The sequence below is a fragment of the Lathyrus oleraceus genome, unplaced genomic scaffold (genome assembly GCF_024323335.1).
Source record: "Lathyrus oleraceus cultivar Zhongwan6 unplaced genomic scaffold, CAAS_Psat_ZW6_1.0 chrUn1085, whole genome shotgun sequence".
Lineage (NCBI taxonomy): Eukaryota > Viridiplantae > Streptophyta > Magnoliopsida > Fabales > Fabaceae > Lathyrus > Lathyrus oleraceus.
Genome location: NW_026113476.1, coordinates 945 through 12,683, shown reverse-complemented (window position 1 = coordinate 12,683; position 11,739 = coordinate 945). Strand labels below are relative to the sequence as shown.

The 11,739-nt window shown below is 31.4% G+C and overlaps 1 long non-coding RNA gene across 5 annotated transcripts; it reads right to left on the bottom strand.

Annotated features, from left to right (window-relative positions):
• Positions 1-4,008: 4,008 nt before the first annotated feature.
• Positions 4,009-11,516, bottom strand: LOC127115110 (uncharacterized). 5 transcript variants are annotated; one of them, XR_007800679.1, is made up of 3 exons: positions 11,461-11,516; positions 4,212-4,561; positions 4,009-4,061 (listed from the first exon to the last, which is right to left on the bottom strand). It is a non-coding gene; the product is annotated as an uncharacterized LOC127115110 (long non-coding RNA). The 5 variants fall into 5 exon arrangements; XR_007800678.1 differs by lacking the exon at positions 11,461-11,516 and adding an exon at positions 9,839-9,894; XR_007800677.1 differs by lacking the exon at positions 11,461-11,516 and adding an exon at positions 8,928-9,359.
• Between the last annotated feature and the right edge of the window lie 223 nt (positions 11,517-11,739).

Below are 11,739 nucleotides of genomic sequence, written 5' to 3'. Positions count from 1 at the left end.
GATTTGAGGTTTTCAGTGACCATAAAAGTTTAAAGTATTTGTTTGATCAGAAAGAGCTGAATATGAGACAGAGGAGATGGTTAGAGTTTCTGAAGGATTATGACTTTGGTTTGAATTACCATCCGGGTAAAGCAAACGTAGTGGCTGATGCATTGAGTCGGAAATCATTGCATATGTCTATGTTAATGGTTAAGGAATTGGATTTAATTGAGCAGTTTAGAGACTTGAGTTTGGTGTGTGAGAGTACTCACAATAGTGTTAAATTGGGAATGTTGAAGTTAACAAGTGGTATTCTGGATGAGATCAGAGAGGGTCAGAAATCCGATGTGCTTTTGGTTGATAAGTTGACTCTAGTGAATCAAGGTCAAGGTGGTGAATTCAGAGTTGATGAGAATGGTGTTTTGAAATTTGGTAATCGGGTGTGTATTCCGGATGTTACCGAACTTAAGAAGAGTATTCTTGAGGAAGGACATCGTAGTGGTTGAGTATTCATCCTGGAGCTACGAAGATGTATCATGATTTGAAAAAGTTATTTTGGTGGCCGGGAATGAAAAGAGAAATTGCGAGTTTTGTTTATTCTTGTTTGACTTGTCAGAAGTCAAAGATTGAGCATCAGAAGCCGTCTGGGCTAATGCAACCGTTGGCTATTCCAGAGTGGAAGTGGGATAGTATCAGTATGGATTTTGTTTCTGGTTTACCGAGGACAATTAAGAATTTTGAAGCTATTTGGGTGATTGTTGACAGATTGACAAATCGGCTCATTTCATTCCGATCAGAATGGATTATCCGTTAGAGAGATTAGCTGAGTTGTATATTGAGAAAATTGTAAGTTTGCATGGTATTCCGTCGAGTATTGTTTCGGACAGAGATCCTAGATTTACATCGAAGTTTTGGGAAGGTTTGCAGAGGGCTTTGGGAACTAAGCTGAGATTGAGTTCTGCATATCATCCGCAGACTGATGGTCAGACTGAGAGGACGATTCAGTCACTAGAGGATCTTTTGAGAGCTTGTGTTTTGGAAAAGGGAGGTGCTTGGGATTGTTATTTACCTTTGATTGAGTTTACCTACAACAATAGTTTTCATTCGAGCATTGGTATGGCACCGTTTGAAGCTTTGTATGGTAGGAGATGTCGGACACCTTTATGTTGGTATGAGTCCGGTGAGAGTGCTGTGGTTGGACCGGAGATTGTTCAACAAACTACGGAAAAGATTAAGATGATTCAGGAGAAGATGAGAATTGCTCAGAGTCGTCAGAAGAGTTATCATGACAAGAGGAGGAAGTCACTTGAGTTTCAAGAGGGAGATCATGTGTTTCTTCGTGTTACTCCGATAACTGGGGTTGGTCGAGCTTTGAAGTCAAAGAAGTTGACACCTCGATTTATTGGTCCTTATCAGATTTTGGAGAGGATAGGAGAGGTGGCCTATCGTATCGCTTTACCGCCGTCGCTCGCGAATTTGCATGAGGTTTTTCATGTGTCTCAGTTGAGGAGGTACATTCATGATCCGTCGCATGTAGTCCAAGTAGATGATGTACAGGTGAGAGATAACCTGACTGTTGAAACATCGCCTATGAGGATTGAGGATCGAGAGTTGAAGCAGTTGCGGGGTAAAGAGATTGCCTTGGTGAAGGTAGCTTGGGGAGGACCAGCAGGTGGCAATGTGACTTGGGAACTTGAGAGTCAGATGAGGAGTCTTATCCAGATTTGTTCGCTTGAGGTATGTTTTCGAGGACGAAAACTCTTTTAGTGGGGGAGAGTTGTAACACCCTGAATAAAATAAGAGAATTATTTAAATTAAGTTAATAATATATTTAATAATTTAATTAAATAAATTGAATTATTGGATTATTATTATTATTATTATTTGGAATAATAATTATTTTGGAAAATATATAAGTTGGAATAAGAAAAGGGTTTCATTCTTGGAAAAGGTTTTCACGTGAAACTCAGAGAAGCGACTGAAAGAGGCAGAGCAAGAGAAAGAGCAAGAGAGCGAAGGTTGGAGAAGAGAAGAGCGTGAAGCTTAAAGATTTGCCGAATTGTTCAGGTAAGGGGTGTTTATCATCGTTTAATGGGTATTATAGATTAACATGTCATGGGTAGTGATAAACCGTTGATTTGACCCTAATTGGGATTGTTGAATGCTGAGAAATTGTGTTGGCTAAGTTGTGTTAAAGCTGTAATTGAATTTGTATTCGAGTGTATTGTTTTGTCTGCGTTAACCGGTTAACCCAGGGCGTTAACCGGTTAACACTGTTATATTTTGTGAAATTGTGCTGTTTTGCCTGCGTTAACCGGTTAACCCAGGGCGTTAACCGGTTAACACTGTTGCGTTTTGCCAGAAAATGCTGTTTTGCCTGCGTTAACCGGTTAACCCAGGGCGTTAACCGGTTAACACTGTTAGAAAAGTGAAAAATTGATATTTTAATGTTGTGAACATATTTGGTGATTTGCCTATGTCGGTGTGTGACATAGTAGGGATTGGTTTATGTTGTAAAGTGTCGATACTAGTATGACTGAGTTGTTAAGTTGTTCCGTGTACGGAAAGTTGTTAAAAATACTGAGTTGTAGGCTTGATGAGCCAAAGTTTATTATAAGTTGATTATGTTGAAAACCTTGTTGTGTTGCTATTATTATTATGTTGTCGGAATTGTAAAGTCGTGTATGCCATGTACATTCATATGCATAAGTCGGAGCTTTGCTCACACCACGTTGGCCTGGATTGGCAAAAATTTAAAGTTGAAGGCTTACGCCTTGATGGAGCTTTGCTCACACCACGTTGGCCTGGATTGGCAAATTTTAAGTTGAAAGTTGAAGGCTATGCCTTGATGCCCAATAAAATGGCAATGATTTTAAGTTGGGAGTTTTACTCCGATTGGTACCACATGCATGACGAGTCGAGTCTCATTTGAGTTGCATTTTATGTTGTTATTGAGTTGCATTTTACGTTGTTATTGAGTATGATATTTGAGTTGATGTGCCGTTACTGAATGCATGATATGATTAGGGTGATTAACGTGTAAATTTACTTAGCATTACATGATGATTTATAATGCTTATTATATCGATTGAGGAACTCACCCTTACAACTATTTTTCAGGTAACGAGCAATGAGTGAGTAGAAGCTAGTGCTTGGAGTCTAGTGTAGTCTCCTTAGTGGGTCATGCTCTGATAGATGTAACATCGGGATGGGATGTTTAATTGTTTTGTTGTTGGTTGTTGAACTAGTTCTCATGTAATTGTTGTTATATGGTTGAATGGTTGATTTAATTTCTATCCGCTGCGAATTTTGCAAGGAGTGTTTATGTTGAATTAAATAATGAGCATGACTGATTTTTATGGTGAAATGTGTGAAGTGTTGTGTGACACCCTTAACTGGAATATTTACTCTGATATATATATATATATATTTGTTGTTGTTATTAAAAATTTGGGGTATTTAGAAGGGTGTTACAGTTAAAGCCATGAAATTTGATTGAATTGTGTGAATGATGAAAATGCTATTGTTAAACCCAGGAAATTGGATTGAATTGTGTGAATGATGAAAATGTTGATGTTAAACCTATGAAATTTGATTGAATTGTGTGAATAATGAAATTGTTGTTGTTAAAGCCATGAAATTTGATTGAATTGTGTGAATGATGAAAATGTTGATGTTAAACCCGTGAAATTTGATTGAATGGTGTGAATGATGAAAATGTAGATATTAAACCCATGAAATTTGATTGAATTGTGTGAATGATGAAAATGCCGTTGTTAAACACATGAAATTTGATTGAATTATGTGAATGATGAATGTGTTGTCGTTAAAGCCATGAAATTTGATTGAATTGTATGAATGATGAAAATGTTGATGTTAAACCCATGAAATTTGATTGAATTGTGTGAAAGATGAAATTGTTGTTGTTAAAGCCATGGAATTTGATTGAATTGTGTGAATGATGAAAATGTCATTGTTAAACCCATGGAATTTGATTGAATTGTGTGAATGATGAAAATGTTGTTATTAAACCCATGAAATTTGATTGAATTATGTAAATGATAAAAATGTTGTTGTTAAACCTATGAAATTTGATTGAATTGTGTGAATGATGAAAATGTAGTTGTTAATGCCAAGAAATATGATTGAATTGTGTGAATGAGGAAAATGTTGATGATAAACCCGTGAGATTTGATTGAATTGTGTGAATGATGAAAATGTTGTTGTTAAACCTATGAAATTTGATTGAATTGTGTGAATGATGAAAATGTAGTTGTTAATGCCAAGAAATTTGATTGAATTGTGTGAATGATGAAAATGTTGATCATAAACCCGTGAGATTTGATTGAATGGCGTGAATGATGAAAAGGTAGATGTTAAAGCCATGAAATTTGATTGCATTGTGTGAATGATGAAAATGTTGTTGTTAAAGCCATGAAATTTGATTGAATGGTGTGAATGATGAAAAGGTAGATGTTAAACCTATGAAATTTGATTGCATTGTGTGAATGATGAAAATTTTGTTGTTAAAGCCATGAAATTTGATTGAATTGTGTGAATGATGAAAAGGTAGATGTTAAACCTATGAAATTTGATTGAATTGTGTGAATGATGAAATTGCTATTGTTAAACCCAGGAAGTTGGATTGAATTGTGTGAATGATGAAAATGTTGATGTTAAACCTATGAAATTTGATTGAATTGTGTGAATGATGAAAATTTTGATTTTAAACCCATGAAATTTGATTCAATTGTGTGAATGATGAAAATGTTGTTGTTAAAGCCATGAAATTTGATTGAATTGTGTGAATGATGAAAATGTTGATGTTAAACCCGTGAAATTTGATTGAATGGTGTGAATGATGAAAAGGTAGATGTTAAACCCATGAAATTTGATTGAACTGTGTGAATGATGAAAATGTTGTTGTTAAACCCATGGAATTTGATTGAATTGTGTGAATGATGAAAATGTTGATGATAAACCCGTGAAATTTGATTGAATGGTGTGAATGATGAAAAGGTAGATGTTAAACCCATGAAATTTGATTGCATTGTGTGAATGATGAAAAGGTAGATGTTAAACCCATGAAATTTGATTGAATTGTATGAATGATGAAAATATTGTTGTTAAACCCATGAAATTTGATTGAATTGTGTAAATGATGAAAATGTTGTTGTTAAACCTATGAAATTTTATTGAATTGTGTGAATGATGAAAATGTTGTTGTTAATGCCATGAAATTTGATTGAATTGTGCGAATGATGAAAATATTGATGTTAAACCCGTGAAATTTGATTGAATGGTGTGAATGATGAAAATGTAGATATTAAACCCATGAAATTTGATTGAATTGTGTGAATGATGAAAAGGTAGATGTTAAACCTATGAAATTTGATTGCATTGTGTGAATGATGAAAATTTTGTTGTTAAAGCCATGAAATTTGATTGAATTGTGTGAATGATGAAAAGGTAGATGTTAAACCTATGAAATTTGATTGAATTGTGTGAATGATGAAAATGCTATTGTTAAACCCAGGAAGTTGGATTGAATTGTGTGAATGATGAAAATGTTGATGTTAAACCTATGAATTTTGATTGAATTGTGTGAATGATGAAAATTTTGAATTTAAACCCATGAAATTTGATTCAATTGTGTGAATGATGAAAATGTTGTTGTTAAAGCCATGAAATTTGATTGAATTGTGTGAATGATGAAAATGTTGATGTTAAACCCGTGAAATTTGATTGAATGGTGTGAATGATGAAAAGGTAGATGTTAAACCCATGAAATTTGATTGAATTGTGTGAATGAGGAAAATGTTGATGATAAACCAGTGAGATTTGATTGAATTGTGTGAATGATGAAAAGGTAGATGTTAAACCCATGAAATTTGATTGCATTGTGTGAATGATGAAAATGTTATTGTTAAAGCCATGAAATTTGATTGAATGGTGTGAATGATGAAAAGGTAGATGTTAAACCTATGAAATTTGATTGCATTGTGTGAATGATGAAAATGTTATTGTTAAAGCCATGAAATTTGATTGAATTGTGTGAATGATGAAAAGGTAGGTGTTAAACCTATGAAATTTGATTGAATTGTGTGAATGATGAAAATGCTATTGTTAAACCCAGGAAATTGGATTGAATTGTGTGAATGATGAAAATGTTGATGTTAAACCTATGAAATTTGATTGAATTGTGTGAATAATGAAATTGTTGTTGTTAAAGCCATGAAATTTGATTGAATTGTGTGAATGATGAAAATGTTGATGTTAAACCCGTGAAATTTGATTGAATGGTGTGAATGATGAAAATGTAGATATTAAACCCATGAAATTTGATTGAATTGTGTGAATGATGAAAATGCCGTTGTTAAACACATGAAATTTGATTGAATTATGTGAATGATGAAAGTGTTGTCGTTAAAGCCATGAAATTTGATTGAATTGTATGAATGATGAAAATGTTGATGTTAAACCCATGAAATTTGATTGAATTGTGTGAATGATGAAATTGTTGTTGTTAAAGCCATGGAATTTGATTGAATTGTGTGAATGATGAAAATGTTGATGTTAAACCCGTGAAATTTGATTGAATGGTGTGAATGATGAAAATGTAGATATTAAACCCATGAAATTTGATTGAATTGTGTGAATGATGAAAAGGTAGATGTTAAACCCATGAAATTTGATTGAATTGTGTGAATGATGAAAACATTGTTGTTAAACCCATGAAATTTAATTGAATTGTGTAAATGATGAAAATGTTGTTGTTAAACCTATAAAATTTTATTGAATTGTGTGAATGATGAAAATGTTGTTGTTAATGCCATGAAATTTGATTGAATTGTGTGAATGATGAAAATGTCATTGTTAAACCCATGGAATTTGATTGAATTGTGTGAATGATGAAAATGTTGTTGTTAAACCCATGAAATTTGATTGAATTATGTAAATGATAAAAATGTTGTTGTTAAACCTATGAAATTTGATTGAATTGTGTGAATGATGAAAATGTAGTTGTTAATGCCAAGAAATTTGATTGAATTGTGTGAATGAGGAAAATGTTGATGATAAACCAGTGAGATTTGATTGAATTGTGTGAATGATGAAAAGGAGATGTTAAAACCCATGAAATTTGATTGCATTGTGTGAATGATGAAAAATGTTGTTGTTAAAGCCGTGAATTTTGATTGAATGTGAATTGTGAATGATGAAAAGGTAGGTGTTAAACCTATGAAATTTGATTGAATTGTGTGAATGATGAAAATGCTATTGTTAAACCCAGGAAATTGGATTGAATTGTGTGAATGATGAAAATGTTGATGTTAAACCTATGAAATTTTATTGAATTGTGTGAATGATGAAATTGTTGTTGTTAAAGCCATGGAATTTGATTGAATTGTGTGAATGATGAAAATGTTGATGTTAAACCCCGATGAAATTTGATTGAATGGTGTGAATGATGAAAATGTAGATATTAAATCCATGAAATTTGATTGAATTGTGTGAATGATGAAAAGGTAGATGTTAAACCCATCAAATTTGATTGAATTGTGTGAATGATGAAAATATTGTTGTTAAACCCATGAAATTTAATTGAATTGTGTAAATGATGAAAATGTTGTTGTTAAACCTATGAAATTTTATTGAATTGTGTGAATGATGAAAATGTTGTTGTTAATGCCATGAAATTTGATTGAATTGTGTGAATGATGAAAATGTCATTGTTAAACCCATGGAATTTGATTGAATTGTGTGAATGATGAAAATGTTGTTGTTAAACCCATGAAATTTGATTGAATTATGTGTAAATCATAAAAATGTTGTTGTTTAAACCTATGAAATTTGATTGAATTGTGTGAATGATGAAAATGTAGTTGTTAATGCCAAGAAATTTGATTGAATTGTGTGAATGAGGAAAATGTTGATGATAAACCAGTGAGATTTGATTGAATTGTGTGAATGATGAAAGTTAGATTTTAAACCCATGAAATTGATTGCATTGTGTGAATGATGAAAATGTTATTGTTTAAAGCCATGAAATTTGATTGAATGGTGTGAATGATGAAAAGGTAGATGTTAAACCTATGAAATTTGATTGCATTGTGTGAATGATGAAATGTTGTTGTTGTTAAAGCCATGGATTTGATTGAATTGTGTGAATGATGAAAATGTTGATGTTAAACCCGTGAAATTTGATTGAATGGTGTGAATGATGAAAATGTAGATATTAAACCCATGAAATTTGATTGAATTGTGTGAATGATGAAAAGGTAGATGTTAAACCCATCAAATTTGATTGAATTGTGTGAATGATGAAAATATTGTTGTTAAAACCCATGAAATTAATTGAATTGTGTAAATGATGAAAATGTTGTTGTTAAACCTATGAAATTTTATTGAATTGTGTGAATGATGAAAATGTTGTTTTAATGCCATGAAATTTGATTGATTGAATTGTGTGAATGATGAAAATGTCATTGTTAAAACCCATGGAATTTGATTGAATTGTGTGAATGATGAAAATGTTGTTGTTAAACCCATGATGAAATTGATTGAATTATGTAAATGATAAAAATGTTGTTGTTAAACCTATGAAATTTGATTGAATTGTGTGAATGATGAAAATGTAGTTGTTAATGCCAAGAAATTTGATTGAATTGTGTGAATGAGGAAAATGTTGATGATAAACCAGTGAGATTTGATTGAATTGTGTGAATGATGAAAAGGTAGATTTTAAACCCATGAAATTTGATTGCATTGTGTGAATGATGAAAATGTTATTGTTAAAGCCATGAAATTTGATTGAATGGTGTGAATGATGAAAAGGTAGATGTTAAACCTATGAAATTTGATTGCATTGTGTGAATGATGAAAATGTTGTTGTTAAAGCCATGGAATTTGATTGAATTGTGTGAATGATGAAAAGGTAGGTGTTAAACCTATGAAATTTGATTGAATTGTGTGAATGATGAAAATGCTATTGTTAAACCCAGGAAATTGGATTGAATTGTGTGAATGATGAAAATGTTGATGTTAAACCTATGAAATTTGATTGAATTGTGTGAATAATGAAATTGTTGTTGTTAAAGCCATGAAATTTGATTGAATTGTGTGAATGATGAAAATGTTGATGTTAAACCCGTGAAATTTGATTGAATGGTGTGAATGATGAAAATGTAGATATTAAACCCATGAAATTTGATTGAATTGTGTGAATGATGAAAATGCCGTTGTTAAACACATGAAATTTGATTGAATTATGTGAATGATGAAAGTGTTGTCGTTAAAGCCATGAAATTTGATTGAATTGTATGAATGATGAAAATGTTGATGTTAAAGCCATGAAATTTGATTGAATTGTGTGAATGATGAAATTGTTGTTGTTAAAGCCATGGAATTTGATTGAATTGTGTGAATGATGAAAATGTTGATGTTAAACCCGTGAAATTGATTGAAATTTGATTTGAATGGTGTGAATGATGAAAATGTAGATATTAAACCCATGAAATTTGATTGAATTGTGTGAATGATGAAAAGGTAGATGTTAAACCCATGAAATTTGATTGAATTGTGTGAATGATGAAAATATTGTTGTTAAACCCATGAAATTTGATTGAATTGTGTAAATGATGAAAATGTTGTTGTTAAACCTATGAAATTTTATTGAATTGCGTGAATGATGAAAATGTTGTTGTTAAAGCCATGAAATTTGATTGAATTGTGTGAATGATGAAAATGTCATTGTTAAACCCATGAAATTTGATTGCATTGTGTGAATGATGAAAATGTTGTTGTTAAAGCCATGAAATTTGATTGAATTGTGTGAATGATGAAAAGGTAGGTGTTAAACCTATGAAATTTGATTGAATTGTGTGAATGATGAAAATGCTATTGTTAAACCCAGGAAATTGGATTGAATTGTGTGAATGATGAAAATGTTGATGTTAAACCTATGAAATTTGATTGAATTGTGTGAATAATGAAATTGTTGTTGTTAAAGCCATGAAATTTGATTGAATTGTGTGAATGATGAAAATGTTGATGTTAAACCCGTGATGAATTTGATTGAATGTGTGTGAATGATGAAAATGTAGATATTAAACCCATGAAATTTGATTGAATTGTGTGAATGATGAAAATGCCGTTGTTAAACCACATGAAATTTGATTGAATTATGTGAATGATGAAATGTTGTCGTTTAAGTTAAACCATGAAATTGATTGAATTGTATGAATGATGAAAATGTTGATGTTAAAGCCATGAAATTTGATTGAATTGTGTGAATGATGAAATTGTTGTTGTTAAAGCCATGGAATTTGATTGAATTGTGTGAATGATGAAAATGTTGATGTTAAACCCGTGAAATTGATTTGATTGATGGTGTGAATGATGAAAATGTAGATATTAAACCCATGAAATTTGATTGAATTGTGTGAATGATGAAAAGGTAGATGTTAAACCCATGAAATTTGATTGAATTGTGTGAATGATGAAAATATTGTTGTTAAACCCATGAAATTTGATTGAATTGTGTAAATGATGAAAATGTTGTTGTTAAACCTATGAAATTTTATTGAATTGTGTGAATGATGAAAATGTTGTTGTTAATGCCATGCAATTTGATTGAATTGTGCGAATGATGAAAATATTGATGTTAAACCCGTGAAATTGAAATGAATTTGATTGAATGTGTGAATGATGAAATGTAGATATTTAAACCATGAAATTTGATTGAATTGTGTGAATGATGAAAAGGTAGATGTTAAACCTATGAAATTGATTGCATTGTGTGAATGATGAAAATTTTGTTGTTAAAGCCATGAAATTTGATTGAATTGTGTGAATGATGAAAAAGGTAGATGTTAAAACCTATGAAATTTGATTGAATTGTGTTGAATGATGAAAATGCTATTGTTAAACCCAGGAATTGGATTGAATTGTGTGAATGATGAAAATGTTGATGTTAAACCTATGAATGTGATTGAATTGTGTGAATGATGAAAATTTTGATTTTTTAACCCATGAAATTTGATTCAATTGTGTGAATGATGAAAATGTTGTTGTTAAAGCCATGAAATTTGATTGAATTGTGTGAATGATGAAAATGTTGATGTTAAACCCTGTGAAATTGGATTGAATGGTGTGAATGATGAAAGGTAGATGTTAAACCCATGAAATTTGATTGATTGTGTGAATGAGGAAAATGTTGATGATAAACCAGTGAGATTTGATTGAATTGTGTGAATGATGAAAAGGTAGATGTTAACCCATGAAATTGATTGATTGCATTGTGTGAATGATGAAAATTTATTGTTATTAAAGCCATGAAATTTGATTGAATGGTGTGAATGATGAAAAGGTAGATGTTAAACCTATGAAATTTGATTGCATTGTGTGAATGATGAAAAATGTTATGTTAAAGCCATGAAATTTGATTGAATTGTGTGAATGATGAAAAGGTAGGTGTTAAACCTATGAAATTTGATTGAATTGTGTGAATGATGAAAATGCTATTGTTAAACCCAGGAAATTGGATTGAATTGTGTGAATGATGAAAATGTTGATGTTAAACCTATGAAATTTGGTTGAATTGTGTGAATAATGAAATTGTTGTTGGTTAAAGCCATGAAATTTGATTGAATTGTGTGAATGATGAAAATGTTGATGTTAAACCGTGAAATTTGATTGAATGGTGTGAATGATGAAAATGTAGATATTAAACCCATGAAATTTGATTGAATTGTGTGAATG